General features: G+C 33.0%; 1 protein-coding gene across 1 annotated transcript in view; it reads left to right on the top strand.

The window, feature by feature from the left end:
• Window positions 1-3,985: 3,985 nt before the first annotated feature.
• The window catches only part of LOC108141042 (insulin-like receptor), a 60,582-nt gene continuing 44,528 nt past the window's right edge, over window positions 3,986-20,039 (top strand). Inside the window, exons 1-2 of the mRNA XM_017264174.2 lie at window positions 3,986-4,563; window positions 18,486-18,994. The gene's annotated coding sequence lies outside the window, so the exon portion shown is untranslated. The remainder of the gene's footprint in view (window positions 4,564-18,485; window positions 18,995-20,039) is intronic.

Genomic DNA, 20,039 nt, shown 5'->3' with positions numbered 1-20,039 from the left:
TCTGTTAATCTGCTTGAATTAATCGATTGATTTTTAATTACTATTATTAAAACTATAACTATGTATAATAATTTGTTATTGTTATAAAATTTAAACTATAAACACACACACACATGGGCCCAATAACAGTTTATTTATAAAAGCCAAATCATCCCACAAAACAAACAACATACAACTTAACAGAGTCAACTACAAGTACATAAATAATTATTTAAACTTTGCTTAGAAGTAATATATTTAACTAAACAAACCAATGCAAATCATTAAACTGTATAAAATCAACAAATAAAAGAGAAGAACCACAAGAACCCGAAACCTCTGTACAATTGTACGTATAATTTTTTAAAGAAAAACACATTTTGTTAGGTACTTTTCGTTTTTTTCCAATAACAAACACACAAAAAGGATAAAATAAAGATTTGAAAAACAAAGAACAATTTAAAGAAACAAAAAAAGTTTTAAAACCAAAATTATTGTTTCAATGTCGTCTTCAAACAGCCTAGCCTGGGTGTCAAAACTATTAACTAAAAAAAAAATCACCAATTTTAAATATACTAGTTTCCTCCGAATCTTGACACAATGTGACACAATGTGTCAATAATGATAAAGTCCATTATAGTCAGAACATAATAATTTGAAAGCTCACGCAAGTCATAATTAGATCTACAATGTTTTAATATTAGGGAAACTTTTTTATACCCTTGCAGAGGGTATTATAATTTCAGTCAGAAGTTTGCAACACAGTTAAGGAGACGTTTCCCACCCTATAAAGTTTTAAAGCTATCTGCATGAAACTTTCCCAAAAGTTGTCTTTCTATTGCAGGTAGTATATAGGCCGGATCGGACGACTATAGCATATAGCTCCCATAGGAACAATCGAAAAAATAAATAAAAAAAAATTATAACTTTGCTTTTTTTAATTTTTTTTAGTTCTTCGACATATAGTATTGGTTAGTTTCAGAATTACGGTTTAAATTTCATCAAAATCGGACGACTATACCATATAGCTTCCATAGAAACCATAAAAATATGAAATAAAAAAAATATTTGTAATTTAACTTTTCTATTTTGTAATTTTTTTTTAATTCTTTTTCACTTATTAATAATTTGAAAGTTCAGAATTACGCCTTTAATTTTATCAAAATCGAAAAACGAACAATTGAGCTGCAAATCATCATAGCTTCAATGTTTTTAAACATACACGCAAGTAAATCATAATTTTAATGTTTTCAAAAATATTTAATTTTTGCAATAGCTGCAAGGGTATGTGAACTTCGGCTTGCTGAAGTTTTCTTCCTTTCTTGTTAATTATACCCTTGTATATAATTGTATTGTAATTTAATTGAGAAGTTTGTAACGAAGTGAAGGAGACTTTTCCGACCCCATAAACCATACATATTCTTGATCAGGATCAATACGAGAGTCGATATAGCCATGTCCGTCTATCCTGATTGTCTGCATATCGGTCAATTGCGAATGGCAGAATTATAAGAATTTGTGCAGATATACCGAGTATACCAGCATAAGGGTGGGGCATATTGAAGTAAGTGTGGGCCAAGTTTCATGAAAAAATCCTGTTTTTAAGAAAATCACTAAACAGTTTTTGAAAGATTTAGTGTAATATGCAGGACGCCAACTTTTATTTCGAAAAATTGCGTTTCTGTACTGGCGGCTAGGTAGCCAGGGTTACAAACACTCGTCTCCAAATACAAAATCCTTCGTATTCGAAAAATTTGATTTCTGTATTGGCGACTGTATGCAGCCGTTACCCAATTTCGTCGCTAACTTTTTTTGAATTGTGCAACATATTGAGGTATACAGCATTGTAGTGCTGATTTTTCTTAGTAATTTGGCGAATATTTTATTTAAAAAACCCTACGGTTCCCAGAAAATTACGTTTATGAAACAAAAACAGTTTTGCAAACTTTTTTTGTATAGAGCCGCCGACCTGTCTATTATCCACTGTTAAGCTATTTTCTCAAAAACATAGGGTGCTATTTTATGAAAGTTTTTTGGCATGAATCTTGAAATAGGGCTCTATCTTGTGGTATAACCCGTATATGCGCACAAATTGTTTAAGATATTTAAAAAAGAAGATTTTTGCCAATTTTTTTAATGTATTTCTTCAATACTTGTAAGAATTAATACTGGTCGAACAGTAGTTTCTCTATTAACATGTTTGCAATTTAATTTTTTCAAATCGTCTTCCTGTTTACAAAAATATTTGAAAATTAAAAACGATTCCGTGTTCCGATTTCCACCATTCCGTTTTTGTCGCTAACCGCCCATCGCTAATTGGACGCACATCATTTTTTGATCAGACATATGCATACATACGATGCCCTACCAACTCCATCCTGGCGTACGTCGATCTGACTACCGGGGTGTTATTTATTTCCGCCGGTTATTTGCCTCTCGCTCTCTCTGAGTAAAGAAAATTTACGCTATTACGTTTTCTATCTAGTCTCTCTATAGCTTTTGAGATCATCCAACTTCTATATGAGTGAAAATCTGCCAAGTGGGCCCACATAAAACTTGAAGGTCCGATTTTCACGGAGCTTTTGGACTTTTTGGGTTCACAACAACAACAAAAATATATTTGGGCCTGTTTTGATAAATTCAAAGTTCTACGGAAGTTACAGGGGTTCCAAAAGTTAATGTTGATCCCTTTTTTTTAAAAAAATTTTATTATTTAGTGTAGATATATGCTAACCAAAAGCTCAACTGAATACCATCAGGATTCAGAAATAAGTGCCCCGTCCCGCCATTCGCCTTGCAGAAGAGACTAGAAAGCGCCCAAATATCTGACAAACCGCAAAATGGACACACGGCCACAAAAAAATCAGTTTTCCGCTAAATGTCCTATTCCGCCGCATTTTCCGTGTATGAAAAGTGTTGTCGAGGGTGCCCGCTTTTCAGCGAAAAGCGCTCGAATACTGCAGTTTTTATGTCGCGCTTGTTAAACGAGTGAAAAGCCGAGTGCTGCCAGAAATTCCCCAAAAGTAGCGCCACAATCTTGTGCTCCTCGGGAAAGTGTGCAGTAGGGGCTTCCAAGCCATACGACCGATATTAGGGTCTCATCACCTTTGACCCTCGGGACTCGTATACTTTTTCACAAATGTTACATTAATCAATATGCATAAGTACACAATTGTACCATTAATCCATACATATGAGTGTCGACACTTGTATTTAGAACATGTTTGAATACATAGTCAACGTTATTATAAACTGTAAACGCAACATCATTTACCCTTTTAAATTTAATCTAACTATTGATAAATCGGAACAAACCTGAAAAATATTTAACCGAACCGGGAACATACCAATAAATCAAAAATATACATAATTAGTTTCAGTATAATGTTTACAGCAGCTGTTAACTGTGTGCAAAAGCCTAGTAATTAGATCGACGAACAGTTACGCCAGCGTTAGAAGTTTATTCTTTTTATTGAGATCGAAGTTTGGGATCGGGAATATTTTGTATTATTGTAGTATATTTTGCTGAGTTCTTGGGTTTTTCCAACTCCAACCACAAAAGATTAAATTTTGTATTTTTTACTCCGGGGGCCCGGCGTACGTTCAATCAGAGAAATCTGGCAACGCTTTGCAATTTCCTGGTATTTTTTTGTCGATCTGAGTACCGTGGTGAGAAAAGGCACTGACTGCCTCTCGCTCTCTCTCATAGCTGGCGTACGGATTTCGTCGATCTGAGTTCTAGGCTTAATGGAAATAATAAATGTTTTCGATGTCGTATTATTGAATCCTTAGTTTCTGTTAGTTCTTGCATGATTCCCGTTTCTGTTAGGAACATTTTTTTTTTACAGAAATGTTAGGAAAATTATTATTATTAACAGAAATTTTGGAACATTTTGATTTCTTAACATTTGGTTTTAAAATCGGCTGTCCTATCGATATTTTGAAAACATCGATAAATCGATATCAGAATCGATTCTGGCATCGAAGTTTGGCCATCTCTACTTCTACACCGTCACGAATTTCGTAAACATTAAAAAAAAGCAAGCAAAATTTTCGAACGGGACGGACGTCACGCGGATGTATGTTTTGTTGCTGCGAAAAATCGTCGTAAATAGGAGGTCACAGTGGATTACCGACATCTAATACTATGTCTGTGTGCCTAACGCATTAAGTGAATGAAAAGTGCGAAAAAAAAGAGCCGTGAGATATATGGAGTTTGAATAGAAGAAATTCCACAAAATACAAGTGCGGGCTATTTTCGTGTGTTGGTGAGAGTGTATGGCATGTCCGGGTGTGTGTGTGCGTATGTGTAAAATTCACGGTAAATAAATAAATAAAATTTGTGTACACACACGCATAATAAATACATATATGCATCTGTATATGTATACACAGCATGTTGTGAAGTTGCGGCGCAAAAAGAAAGCACGCGAATAAAACATCAGAAAAATTTAATTACGCCTGCGTCTGGGAAAGTGCGTTGTTCTATTTTGAAATCGATACCAAAATAAAATTAAAAAAAGCAAGAGGTAACACAACAACAACTAGAACAACAATGCTTCACAAAAACAACGTTTCAAATAGGTATGTAACAGCAAATAATAGTAATAGTAAAAACGTAACAAGAAAAATACTCGACTGAAATTACTACGCAGCAATTTATGCCAAGTTGTTTTTGCTCTCGCTCTCCTCTTTCATCACCCGTTCCTCTTGTTCCTTTTGTTGTTTTTTCATATCTATCATATCTTGTGCCTGTTGTTCTTCTTCTTTTTCACACACCGCTTTACGTCTCCGTTTTGTGAATGAGAAGCACAGCATTGTTCTCTCTCTTTCTTGGTCGCACCGCACCCGGTCGCTCTCTCACTTGCAGCTGCGCGAAGAGAGGCGAAAAGGAAACGAAAGAATTTTGATTGCTGCCGGTTTTTGTATTGTTGCTGCGCTGTTTTTATTGTTGCACGCATTGTGAAAAGCGGCCCAGATAAGTTAATTAAATAAATCCATCATTATCTGTCTTTAACACATAGTAATGCGATTTCGTTTTTTTTTTATCAATATCAGTTTCCATATTTTATAGTAAAGCAATTTTTGCAGTGATATTTTAACACATATTATGGCACACAATAACTTACTAATTAAAAAAAAAATCAAAACTTAAGATAACATAATTATTTTTAAAAAAGACGCAAAACAAATTTCCTTATTTGAAATGAAAGTTTTCAATTTTGGAATACCCCGGCATTTTCAAATGACCGGGAGAAGACTTCTAAATTTAGCCGCACATAATATTGATTAGATTTTTTTACTAACAGTTTTGGTACTAGACTAAATGTTTTGATACAGGATACATATGTTGTGGTGAAAGTAAAAAACAGGTGAATTTATAAATTTGATTTGAGGAAACTTTTGGTTTTTTGGTTCTGAAATCATTTTTGTAATATCAAAAAACTTACTTCATCATATTTTAAAAACACACTAGTTTGGCAGAAAACATCTATATTTTAAATAGATCATAAATATCATACCTTGACCTAAAATTTGTGATTTACAATTTTTGGAAAGCTTAATTGAAATTGAGCGTTTCAAACATAAAATATAAACCCATCGGTGTCTTATATTTTGTGATTTAATTTGTAAGTTACAAATAACTTTTATTATACTAGTGATATCTGTTACTCTCTTCTATTTTTAAGGGGTGGGCAAACGATTTTTTTTTTGGAAAAAGTAAGTTTTAAGAGGTGGGCAAACGTTTTTTTTTTAAACATGTTTTTAAAAAGTGGGCAAACGATTTTTTGAGATTCTTAAATTTTAAAAGGTGGGCAAACATGGTCATTTTTTATTTATTTTATTTTTAAGCCGTCGGCAAACGTTTTCTGTTAAAAAATCATATTTTTAAGAGGTTGGCAACGATTTTTTTTTAATTCTTAATGCCTTTGGCAATTGATTTATAACTTTAAAAGAAATTATGAAAACTTAAAAGTTCCATATTTTCTAAAGTTTTTACTTTTTAAATATTCTAAAGGGTGGGCAAACTGGGCAAACAATTCTCTTGTGAAAATAAAATTGTAAAAAGTCAACTTTCCATATTTTCAAAACTGGAGGTTGGCTAAAAAACGAATTGGTGGGCAAAAAATGGGCAAACGATTCCGCTTTTTAAATATCAAAAATTTGATTTTAGTCGACCTAACTTCTTTGAGCTCTCTCTTCGGTTGCATTAAAATCAATCAAAAAAGTTCTTTCTTACCTGTTGGTATTTCAAGGTTTCGGTAAAACCATTTTAGTTAATTGGATTTTTGGAAAAAACGAATAGTTAAATTTTTTTAATTAACTTCAAAGTCATGACAGGGCATTTTTTACCTCTGTTTCTTTTTTATTTTTCAACACCACTGACCTTTTTCAATGTAACCATATTTGTTGAGATTTTTTGAACATAGCAAAACTTAATCCAATGTAAGTTAAATGTTTTTATAAACTTGTCTACTTCATTTTTCATTTTAAAACGAGAAGTAGATATTTAAATATGATTATAGGTTCGATTGTACTTTTAGTTGTAGCACACAAAATCAGAACCGTTATTATTTCAAGTTTTATTTTAAAAACCCAAATTTAATTATCCTATTTTTTAAAATTTTTTTTTTGCAAAACTAGAAAAGAGAACAACGGATCACTTAGCTGATTTTTTGATACCATCACAATAGATTTAGAGCCTTTAAATATAAAGCTGTATCAACAACGGCAATATAACAATATATCCTATCCGTTAATCGCACTCCAATGAAGTCATGCGTTGTGAAAAATAGGAAAAAATTATACAAATAACTGGCGTTGGGGGTGGAAAAGTGGGAAATGTGAGGATGGGTCCGCCTGCTAATTAAAAAACATAAGCACTAATTGGCGTGCGCTGCGCTTGTTGTTGCTGTTCAAGTTCCCGTTGGACTGCCCACTTGCTGTGCTCTTATTATATTCGAGTTATTATTGTATAATAAGAGAGAAAAGACAAAAAATGAGGAGGTGGGGTTAAAATCAACAGCGAAACCGAAACAAAAAAACTAACCGCGAATTGCGCATTTTTGTATTAATCATACTATATTTTTGACGAGGCCTGAGGAATATGTTTCAATGTATTTGAATTTGTGCGTAATTTATTTATTTTTAAATCGAGTTTGCCTGCCTGATGTGGTATGAGTGCGAGCATTTGTATACGTGCTTGCGACAAAAATAAGTCGCCGCAAAAACAAATTGTGGAAATAGAACCAAAATAAAACAGATACACAGATGAAAACTATAGAGGATGAGGCGATGACGGAACCCGGGCCAATTTTTTGTTGTTTTTTGTGAGTATTTTTATTATATTATTTTCGTGTATGTTATTCTTGATATTGGTTTTTATGGTATGGCAAAAAACAGGAAATTGTTTGTGCTATTGTTTATGACGTATGACCAGTAACTCGTTGGCAGTTTTGGCGCATAATTTGGCCACACTGATTAACAGCAGCGAAAGAAAAAAACAATAACAACCAAAACTAAAAAAAAATCCGAAAATGCGTTGACCACATGTCTAAACCTAGCTGCACACAGGCTAGAATGAGAGGGCACTATAGCCGAAAGAGAGTGGCCGGTGATAAGCCTGTGTGTGTGAGGCGAGCGAGACAAAACGACAGGTGTCATTGACCTTTTTTGCTGCGAAACATCACACACACATTCAGTCAAATGATTTTGTGTGCACTTGTTATACCCGTTACTTTTAAATTTAAAGGATATTTTGTATTCTTTAAAAACGTACATATGTACTAAATAAAAGGAAGTGTTTTCAAGCTTATAAAATATTCTTGAACAGCATAATAGCCAAGTCGATCCAGCCAAATCCGTCTGTCTGCCGGTCAGACGGGGTAACTTAAAACCCGACTATATTCAGGAGCATTTTCAAAATTAGTTTGCTAAGTAACGAGTATTCAACAGTCGGGGCACTCGACTATATCGTTTCTTCTTGTTTCAGCTGCGCTTGCTTCTTTTTCCTATCGCTTTCGCGCTGTATTTGTTGTTTTTTCACTTTTGTTGTTGCTTCCTTCGCTACTTATGCTTGGCCTTGAACTTAGACGAGCGTTCTAATCGCTTCATACTCCCCCTCGTTACTCTCCCCTTCCACGCTCACACATGAATGCACGCACTGCAAGTATGAGTTTTTTTTTCTTTGTTTTTGGTTTTGTGCTCTATTTTGAGGTATTTATATTGGAAAAAACAATGAAAATGTTAATTGGTGCTAGAATAATCTATATATTATACCCTTGCAGAGGGTATTATAATTTCAGTCAGAAGTTTGCAACGCAATGAAAGAGACATGTCCGACCCTATAAAGTATGTGTAATATAACATTGCTGTTTTTAAATAATTTTTTTAGTTCTTCGACATTTTGTAATGCTTAGATATTTCAGAATTACCGTAAAAATTTCATCAAAATTGGACGACTAAAACATAAAGCTTCCATAAAAACAACAAAAATATAAAAAAAAAATAATTTTTTTAAATGTAACTTTTCTTTTTGTAATTTTTTAAAATTCTTTTTGACATATTAATAATTTGACAGTTCAGAATTACGCTTTTAGTTTTGTTGAAAATCGGAAAACGATATCATATAGCTGCCATAGGGACTATCGAATAATTGAACTACAAATCATCATAGCTTCAATGTTTTGAAACATATACGCAAGTAAATGATAATTTTAATGTTTTCAAAAATATTTAATTTTTGCAATAGATGCAAGGGCATTATGAACTTCGGCTAGCCGAAGTTTGCTTCCTTTTTTGTTAAAATTTAATTATGTACTAATCAAACCAATACACCTTTAAACGAGGAGAAAAAGTGACGATTCAACTTTATAAGTGTCTGATATCAAATTTTGTGACAAACATTATTAAGCTTTCGACTAAATCAATAAACTAACTTAATATCGAGTTAGAAGGACACCCTACGAAATTTGAACTTTTGCAAAATGTTTTTATCGGATTTGTCCGTTATTTATCACTAAATTATTTGTGAAGGAAAATCAAATATCAAATTTAACTTTTCCAAAATGTTTTCAACTGGGATTTTGAAGTTATTTATCTTTTAATTTTTATAAGTTAATGCTTTTTCTCCCCTACACCCCATCTCAAAGAAGCTGGGTCGGTCGACTAAAATCAAGTTTTTCAAATTTGAATTTTTTGATCATTAATAATAGTTCTTTTTATTGGAAAAAATTTAAAAAAAGCCCTTGTTAAAATTTAATTATCTAAAAAAATAAAAAACTTTTAAGTTTTCATAATTATTTAGCCAAGAAAAATGAATTTGCCAACGGCAAATAAATGTTTTTTTTTTTTAAATAAGAAATGCTAACTATTTTATGCAGTTGGCAAACGATTTTTTCTTGGGTAAAAAATGATGAAAACTTAAGTTTCTAAAGTTTTTACTTTTTCAAAATTCTAAAATGTGGGCAAACGTTTCTCTTGTGATTAAGCAAAAAAAAAACTAATTGTTGGGCAAAAGTGGGCAAAAAATGGTCAAACAATACAGCTTTTCAATTTTCAAAAATTCGATTTAAATCGACCAAACTTTTTGAGATTCAGAAGTTTTTAAAAAAAAAATGTTCCTGTTAAGTACGAAATTTGCGCTACTCCGTGTTCTACTAACTGCACGAAATATTGAAATAGAAATGATTGCGATCGAACCAATGCGGGTGGGGATCAATTTGCCTTTAAACAAAAACGAATAAAAATAGAAACAAGCCCCAGCTGCTATGGTTGACACTCCTTCTGTAGCCTAGTTTTATACTTAAGCTTACAAATATAAATAAATAAAAAAAAATAGAAACAAAATCGTTTTATAGTCTACAAATTTCTAAGACTTCTGACATTCAAATTTGTAAAGAAAAGTAATACTATATTCGTGCTCAAGCTCTATCCAGGTATCCCTTGCGGTGTGTCGAATTAGAAATTGAACATATTATACATATGTATGTACATATGTTTTCAGTAAGTTTTTATAATTAAAAAAAGTATTGTTAAATGGAAAAATTGTATTAGCAATTTAAGCAACAATGTCTGCCCCTGATTTAGTATTATTGCCCGTTCTCTTTTTGACAATTTTAATATTGAAGCTCTATCTCTGTCTATCAGAAATGCCATCCCGCTTGCACAGCTTTTTGTTTTTAGTTATTTGGCATTTCGCTTTGCTCAGTTATTTGTTTTTCTTGTTTTTAAACATTCCGTTTTCGTATTGACATTCGTTTATCATTTTTCTTTGGCAGCTTTCGAGTGAGTGTGTGTTGGTGTAATAAACAACACACGTGGTTGCATTTGTAGGTATGAAATCTCCTCCCTCCGACACCCACACGCTGCAGGTAAAAGAAGAATTTGAGAGAGCGAGAGAGCTTCTATTGTGTTTTTGATAAAGTGCGTGCTGCTTCTGTCTTTTTATTTGATGTGTGGCGATATGTGTGTTCCGTGAGTGCCCGTGAGCATGTGTTCCGCAAGTGTGTGTTTCGCGACTGTATGTGTTGGTGTGGCGCTTGGAGTATTTTGTTTTTCTGCTGACGTCGACGCTGAAGTCGCTGCTGGGTGGTCGGCTTCACTTCATTTTTATACCCGTTACTTCTAGAAACTTTTTATACCCTTGCAAAGAGTGTTTTAATTTCAGTCGAAAGCTTGCAACGCAGTGAAGGGTAAATTTACGACCTTATAAAGTACATAGTATACATATGTACATCATATTTACTCTTAATTTGCTTTACAAGACGCTTCGATTTAGGCTTCCCGTCCGTCCGTCCGTCCAATTCTGCACTACTAGTCTCTCAGTGGTAAAGCTATTTTGACTAAACTTTTCAAAGACTCATATTATATACATATATTTTTATACTTTTTGTGTTGTTTTTATTCGTAAGAATTTGGCATTACGGTTTGTTGGTAATAAGCCTTTTTATATAAATTCATTGAGCAGCGGGTATCTTAAAGTCGGACTACACACACGACCACAGTATTTTTCTTGTTTTTGTAGCCTTTGAATTGTATTTATTTTTCATAAACATTACGAGATAAGCCCTACGCATGCTCACTTTTCTTTCTCTTTATTTTTCTTCGTGTCTTGTCTTTTTGTTGTTGGGCATTTGGCGCTGCATATCTATTGATTGGCTTTCCGATTTACTGACGACATTCGCATTCGCATGTTATTGTTTTTTGTATTTCTTCTTTCTAGCTAATATTGTTTTCTTCTTTTTGAGAGTATTTGTTAAGCTTCATTTTCTAATCGCCAGGGCGTCAACAATGTTGGCGTTATTTATTATTGCTCTTTCTTGGACACTTTCTTTCGCCCGTGAATAACCTTTGACTGCCCTTACTTTTAATCTTGTCCGTCCTATGATCGGTGATCGTGCCTACTTAGACGTATTGATCAAGGATAAAGAGAATATTTAAAATATCCTCAAGCTTGAAAGCTCAACAGAAAAGAAAATTAGTATATTATTTAAGTGACTTATTACTGCAAAATTGAAAATAACAATTATTGTATAATTATTATAGTTGTCCATACAGGTAAATAAATCGATTAAAAAATAAAGGCTGTGCTTCCGAAAAGCGGGATCGGGAGTTTCGATCTATTCAAATTTTACAGATCCATGTGTGCGACAAAACCGATTTTTTTTTGACATCTTCTTTCTAAAAATTTGACCTTTGTCAAAAAAAACACAGCTTATCTTCGGCAGTTCCTCTCAAAAAAGTATTGTCAAATCTAGTAATTAATCGAACAAAAAACAAAAAAATTGAATTTTGGCAAAATTTCGGTCTTAAATTGCTTTAAAAATAATTTATCGAAAAACGATCTTTGATTAATTACTAAAAAATATATTTAAGAAGCTCGTGTTAATATTTGAGACTAATCGGTTTAGCGCTTTTTCGAGTTATGTTGGTCACAATATTGAGTAAAACGCCTTTAAAGTTTATACTTGTACTTCCAGAAATCTAAAACAACTTTTAAAATTTAGGTGTAACTGTAAAAATATTCCAAAAGAGGAGAAATTTACCTATGTTAAAGGGAAATCCGAAAATGTTATCAAATTCACTTTCGAGTGAAAACCGGAACAGTCCTGGATATCTTGCTGTAAGCTCGGTTCTCAAAAATACATATGGTGTACACAAAAAGTTTAAGTGAACTGTACTGAAACTTCATATAAAACTAGCGGACCCGACACACATTGTCCTGCTTGATTTCTTTGCGAAAGAAATCATTATTATTTTTTCCAAACTAAAAAATCTTCCACTCCCAAAAGCCGCATAATAATTGAATTATACCATTTGGTCGCTATTTGGATTACCTTATCGAATCCGCAATGATCATTTGTGTATTTTTATAGGTTTTGCTCAGAAATAATGATTGTTTTTGAGCTTTATTATATTTATTAAAAAATAAACACTATTTGTAAGCGAAACAATATCGGATCCCAAAATAATCATTATTTCTGAGCGATATTTTTTGACAAAAATACTAAAATTCAAAAATAATCAATATTTCTGAGCATAATCAATAAAATTCAAAAATAATAATTATTTGTGATTTTTTTTGAATATCGCTTATAATGATAACGGTGCTTGATTTTAAGTTATATTTAAGTTATATTTAAGTACTATTTCTGTTTATAATTTTCAGAAACACACATATTTTTGTAAAGAAAAATAATAAACTATTTTTATCTTAGGTGATTCACACCACTATTTATTTTGGACCATTAAAAGCTTAAAATAGCTTTTAATAATGAAGCGTCTTCACTTTCATTTTATATTTTTTAACATTTCTAATTTAATAAAATAATGAGTGAGGACAGTAAACCTGGAATATTACTCATTAAATTTTACAATATAAATCTGCCCTTTTAACCCTATTTGTGCTCGTTCTTTTTTCTGGGAAAGGCTGCTGACTGTCAAGTTTTTTGCCAAGTTTTTAGATATTGTAAATTGAAAACTTAACCCGAGTTTCAACTCTCCCACGCTATATGGTCTCCTCTTTCGCCATCTAGAAAGTTTGTTTACAATTTTATTTTAACTGTACTCGTAAATTTAGCGATTAGTGAACTGGGTCTGCTCTTCTCTGCCAACTCCTTGGCAAACTTTTCGTTTCTTTCCGAGTTCCGCTTATAACCGCCAAGTCTCGTTTCGCGTGCTTCTCGCGCCCAACGCGGCACTCCATATACTATATATCGTGTTTTCATACCCTATGAAGGAGATTTCATGAAAAGTAAAAAAAACCGGGTTCGACAAAACTCAAATAGAGGCACAAAATGACTTAAAAATTAAATTATTAAAAAAAGAGGAATCTACCTTTATATGAAGCACAACTTTAAAAGAGAATTGTTTGTGACTCTTAAAAAGCTTGTTGTCGTTTATTGCAAAATAAAAAATTAAATAAATAAACTAATGAACGAAAAATATATATATTATATATTTTTTAAAATCTCTTTAGAAAGAGTATTTAAACCATTAATTTTTTTAAACACAATTAATCCTGTTTTGGTAACATCGGCTGTTGCGGCTGCCCCTTTTAAGAAATGTCGCTGCTGCCGTTGCCGCCCCTTTATCGCTCCACAAACAATGGGACTGTGGCACTCAACAGACAAACAGACCGAGCGACTTGGCCAAATGAAGGAATGAAGAGAGCACCGGCTGGAGGTCCAGAAAAAAAGCCGCTGTCTGGCCAAGAGAGCTCTACTCTTGTCTGGCCGGTCCGCACCCCGTTTGCTCTTAGCATACTCCCCCGGCACCCACTTTGTGTCACTGAATGTCTGCGGATGTTTGCTTTTGCAACATTGTTGCTCAAGTTTATTTTTAGACACATTTCCATGATGTTTCGTTTTTTTTATCCGCCTTCCAAGCTGACGCTGCACATTGGACAATGAGCGTTGGATCGCCGTAATCTCTTATTAATGCAAAACGAACGCCAATAATTTTATGTTATCTATTTAATTGGTTCAGCCCTATAAGCGGTAAATAAAGACAATAAAACTAATGCTTAATCTGTAGAAGTAATAAAATGGCTCAAACACTTCATAATAATCAATTACAGGCTGTTAAATGAAATTAACCAGAAGATCTTAAACAAAAAATAAACCAATGCGAATATAAAACCCTATTTGCATTTACCTCATTTCAGTGTCCCTTTTATCGATGATGTTGATAGTTTCTATTTTATTTATTATTATTGACTTCTGAATGAAATTATAATACTCTATTCTTAATCAGCATCTGTACTAGAGTCGATCTGTGCGTCCGTGTCTACGCAAACTAGTTTCTCAATTCAAGCTATCTGCATGAAATTTTTCCAAAAATTTTCTTTCTATCGCATATAGCCCCCATAAAAAAATGAAAAAATTATAATTTTGCTGTTTTTTAAATTTTTTAGTTCTTCGAGATTTAGTAATGGTTTATTATTTTTAAATTACCTATTAAATTTTATTAATCGAGTGACTATATCATAAAGCTCCCATGGGAACAAACGGAACACAACACAAAATAAATATAAAAAAATTTAAACTTATATTTTTACTTTTTTCTTTATTTTTCTTTGGATATAGTTATGATTTAATTATTCCGAATTACGCTTTTAGTCATATACATACATAGATGCCATAGGTACGGAGCGATCGAATAATTTAGCTCAAAATTTCCACAGCTTCAATGTTCTTAAACATTTTCACTTATAAATCGAGAATTTTATGTTTTAAGGAATATTTCATTTTGGCAATATCTGCAAGGGTGTATAGACTTCGGCTTGCCGAAGTTCTTTATTTTTCTTGTTTTCTTTGTTTTTTGAAGGCCTGCTATCGCTGTTGTACATTTATGTATTTGTTAGCCCCATGCATAGGCGGTAGCTTTACAATTTAATGGTTTTTAAATTATATAGTCGTCCGATCTGGCTCGTTCCGACTTATATACTACCTGCAATAGAAAGACAACTTTTGGGAAAGTTTCATGCAGATCGCTTTTAAACTGAGGGACTAGTTTGCCTAGAAACGGACGGACAGACAGACATGGATAGATCGACTCGCCTAGTGATGCTGATCAAGAATATATATACTTTATGGGGGTCGGAAACGTCTCCTTCACTGCGTTGCAAACTTCTGACTGAAATTATAATACCTTCTGCAAGGGTATAAAAACAGTGAATTAGACGAATATCAATTTAAATGCCAATTTTAATGCAAATCCATATTCTCCCGCCTTCGTTTGCCATTTGTCTTGTCCTGTTGTTAGTTATGTTACTTATCGAGTAAATATCGGTAAAAATCAATATACCGTAGAAAGAAGCAATTTGATGCACTTTTCCCCATCTCTAGCCATATAAAACCTATGTAATAAAAACTGCGTTTAGTTATAAGTAGAGACTTTAACTACCGTTAGAAGGCAAACGAATTTTTTGTTACTATTTATTTTCGTAAAATGTTAACTTTACCCAAAAATGTCACCAAACATAAAATGTGCATTTAAACTTAATCTATATCCTTTAATTAAGTTATTTGTTGATCAAGGTCATATGTTTATTGGATGATAATAGCAAAGAAACTAAGCACAACAGTTTTTACCATTTTTTTTTTCTACAAGAAATCGATCTTGTCGACAACATTGAACAATTCGTTCGGAATTAGGTTAGGAAGTACAACCGGAAGTACACGGTGTTGTATGTATGTTTATTTGTAATAGTTTTCAATTTTGTTTCTTTCAGTGTAAAGTAGTTACATGTGTAGGTGCTTAACTAATTTGGGATTGTTGTTCTGATTTGTAAATTCTGTAGTGCACACCTAATTACAAATTACAAATTACGACCAATACCACTAGGGACTACAATTAAACTACGACCGCAGTTTTACAACTTTACAACCGCATGTTTAGTTGATTCTTTTCTTCCTGTTCTTCCCCTTTGAGCGGTTTTACAAGGTGTAGTATTAATATTTTTGGTACTGTACCACATTGCGCGGCAACAACAACCAACAAAACACCAACTAAGGGCCAACGACTCCGACGTTTTCTGCACTAAGCACACACACGCATGCAAACTGTCTGTCCCTTGTGCACTCACATGCGTTCCGGGGGAGCGAGGAAGAAAGTCGTGCGCCTTATTTCCATTCATAAGCGTTGCTGTCGTTGTGCTTGGCAACTTGGTAGAGAGACATAATTTATAAATAAACTTTTTGCATGTTTATCCAAGCTCTTTTTATATATATTTCAATAATAATTCAAACTATATTTTTTAACATTTGTACGATAATCTAATTTTGGAAACAAATAAACAAATTGACTACATCTAAAATTATTCCATTTATTATAAGCAAATTATCTGGTTTAAAACCAAATACTTATGTGTTCCCATAAACCCTTTTTCCTTCGCGTATTTCTCTGCTCCTCGCCCTTTTCCGCGTTTCAAAATTCTCATCTATCCTTTTGCTTGTTATTATCGCTGACATGCGCTCTGTGTACGCTCTCACGGTCTTTGCCAACGTGCCCGATACACTCTCTTTATCCCTCTGTCTGGCCGCCGCCTTACTGCCATAGCACTTTGTTGTTGTTCTGCGGCTTTCGTCCTGTCAGCGTGTTTTTATACTCACTGCGCTTTAGCATGTCTATCCGCAAACAAAAAAAACGTACTTTTGGGAAGAGAACGAAGCATGCAGACGCCGACGCCGTTCCTGCTCGCTTGCTCTCGCGCCGCGTCCTTATAATATTTTAGTTTGTTTTCGTCCCATTCGCATTCGTTTTCACACATTGCGCCTTGCGTCATTTTTCGGGGTCAACGTCATCTCAAGGGTTGTCGGCGCTCTGCTTCTGCCGGCGTCGCTGCTCTTCTTGCATGCCTGGCGACTTTATATTGTGTTGGGTTTTGTTTTTGTTGTTTTTAGCTTGACTCGTATTTTTTGTCATGTCTCTCGCGTCGCCAAGCGCTCTTTTCTTGACTTTTCTCTCTCATTTTCTGTTGCAGCACATGTTTAATGCCGGCGACGCGCCTACTTGCTTTGTGTGTTAAGTTTTAGGGTGTGTGGTGATTTGTTTTTTTGACCAAATAAATTGTTTTGCCAAACGCTGTGAGATTAAAAGTCAAAAATTTCATGCCAATCACTTAATATTTCCTGTAGCCTCTATTCTGTTAAATCAACATTTCAGATTTTAGTCCAGTCTTTAAAAAACTTTGTTTATCAAATTTGCCGTTAGTTCTCAAAAACATCATAAGAAATTTATTAACTTATCTGCAAACTTTCAATTACTTTCATTTTATAAAACAACATCTGTTTAAATTAACTTTTAATTTTTTTTTCTGATTTTGCGGTCGAGTTCCCCATAATAATGGCTGCCCGTTCGACCGTCCGTTTTTACTCAAACTTGTTTCTCAGTTTTAACGATTTTTTTCTACAAGCCTAATTTCTATTGCAGGAAGCACAGTGGCTTACAGCGTATTTCGTGCAGAGTACAACTGAACATTAAAGACGTTTATCAAACACGAGTTATCAAACAAATTTAAACGCAGTTTTTTAAGTTGTATTTTTAAATAGATTTAGACCCTCAATTGTTTCACAATTCCTTTAGATACAATTAAAAAAAAAAAAGAAGAATTTTTTTCTGACTATTTCAATCTAACATTTATTCGCACCTAATATTAAAAATATATTGATACATATTATTTTGTGTTAGATTTTAACCCGAATTTCTTTTACCCTTGCAGCTATTGGCAAAATAAAACATTCTTGAAAACATTAAAATTATAAATTACTTGCGTGTACTACCAGCAATAGAAAACCACTTTTGGGAAAGTTTTATGCAGATAGCTTTAACACAGAAGGACGGACATGCCTAGATTGACTCTCTTAGTGTTGCTGATCAATAATATCTATACTTAATAGGCTCGGAAATGTCTGCTTAACTCTCAGTTGATATCAAGTTAGTAGAACACCCTACTAAAATTGAACTTTTCCAAAATGTTTTTAGCAGGGCTTTTGCCGTTTTTTATCCGTTAAAAAACATTTAATGCTGTTAAAAAAAAAAAAAAAAAAAAAAATTTGTTCTGCTAAGTGGAACACCCTACTAATCATGAACTTATCCAAAATGTTTTTACTGGATTGTTCCGATATCTATTCCGTTATTTTGAGGCTCTTGCTTAAAGCGTTAAAAAAAAAACTGCCATGGTCTTTTAAGTTAGCAATACACCCAAATAGAGTTAAACTTTTCCATCCGTAAGTTATTTGTGAAAGAAAAAAATAGACCGCTCGTGCCGAGTTCTGATTAAAAGCCAACACTCTAAAAGCTGGTAAATCTTAAAAAAATAGCAGTTACATTTAACGAGGCTATGTTTTACAAGCTAAGCTTAATAATTGAAAATTCGGCCTTTATATGCTATTTTTTATAACAATAAATCTTTTTTTATAATATTATCAAATCAATTTGAATTCGAACAAATTATAATTTTATTCTCATCACCTCTAATTTCTCTAATTTTCACATTTCAGATCGGCGTCGACCAAGTGCACCATTGAGATGAAATGATAATCGAGTGCCTGCCGCGAAGGTTAGAAAGTAAAAATCATGTGAAAAAAGTGAGAAAAAGTCAGGCATGCTATGTGACAACAACCACAAATACTTGTGAACAAAAGATCAAGAAAGCAACAGAAACGGAAACAACAACGAAAAAAAAAAACTATAACTTAAATAAATAAAATTGCTAGTCAGAAAAAAAACAACAGTAACCAGGGAACAAAGCCAGAGAAAGAGAGAGGAAAAAATAAGTCTTTAAAGTCGCCGAATTCCGACCCCAAGTGCATTTTCTCCACCTAGTTCGTTTTTTCGAATTTTCTTTTGACAACGGATAAAGCTTTCGTCGAAAGTTGAACAAAATGTGCAAAGACAACTCCGGAGAAAAATATTGAAACGTGTCTGAATTTATAGAAATTTATAAAAATAAAGAAAACAAAAAAACGGCATATATATATATATCTGTCATTCTTTATTCTCACCTGAGGTAAGTTACATTTCCTTCTCTTTCTTCAAATAATTTAATTAAAATAAAATCTTCTGGGCCGCCAAAATATATTTTTTATGACCAGGTGTTTTAAATACCCAATAAAAATGTGTATACGATATCTTAATAAATATCATTTATTTATTCAAAAATAGTTAAATCGCATTTATACAAACTTTAAAGATTGTAATTCTGTCTTTGATTGCTAGAAATGTAATTTTAAGTTTATAAAAACGAGAAACTAAAAAAAAATATTGTGTTAAGTGTTTCTAAAATAAGTCAAACTAGGAATAAAACCCAACTTCCGCACGCACATAGATAGTTTATAAAACAATGATTTTTAGATTTTCCGATCAATTTCAACACTTCCTATGGAGAATATATTAATTTATTTTTTTAATTTTTTTTTATCAACTTAGCAGAACTAAAAAATAAGAGCGGGAAACTTTTTGGCCTCACGAATAATTTACAGATAAGTAACGGCAAATTTCCAGTTAAAAGCATTTTGGAAAAGTTCAAGGTAAGTTACTTGATATCAAGTTGACAGAACATATCGAAATTATTAACAAAATTGATCGTCAAATTTTTTTTTCCAAATAATTTACGGCAAAATGTCGATAAGAAAATAGTTTAAATAAAATTAGACAAAAAGGGAATGTTTCGTTTGTTACACTTTCCGGAATTCTAACAGGTCTGCTTTTTTAAAACTGTTTCATGAGTTTAACTCAGTCGATTTTCCAAAAAAATTTTCTATCGTTTGGGTGTGTTTGTAAAAGTTAAATTATGTGGATTTTTCAATAAAATCCTATATCCTATAGTGGATTTTGATAAAATTCAAGCGAATATTTTGGGAAAGGCTAGAAATATCTTTACATTCAGTCTGTATATGTTGAAAAACGACAAGGTTACGTTAATTTTCCTATATGGATTGCATGATGGAGGCCGGCAACCGACCGTATCAGCAGAAGTTGATGTTGAAGTAGCAGTAGTCGCTCAAATGCGCACTCACCGTCTGGGCATTTTTACAGTTTTGGAACAGACACTC

This window comes from Drosophila elegans, unplaced genomic scaffold, assembly GCF_018152505.1.
Source record: "Drosophila elegans isolate 14027-0461.03 unplaced genomic scaffold, ASM1815250v1 contig_476, whole genome shotgun sequence".
NCBI lineage: Eukaryota > Metazoa > Arthropoda > Insecta > Diptera > Drosophilidae > Drosophila > Drosophila elegans.
Note: the sequence above shows the minus strand (reverse complement) of the source record. Positions and strands in the feature narration are given on the sequence as shown.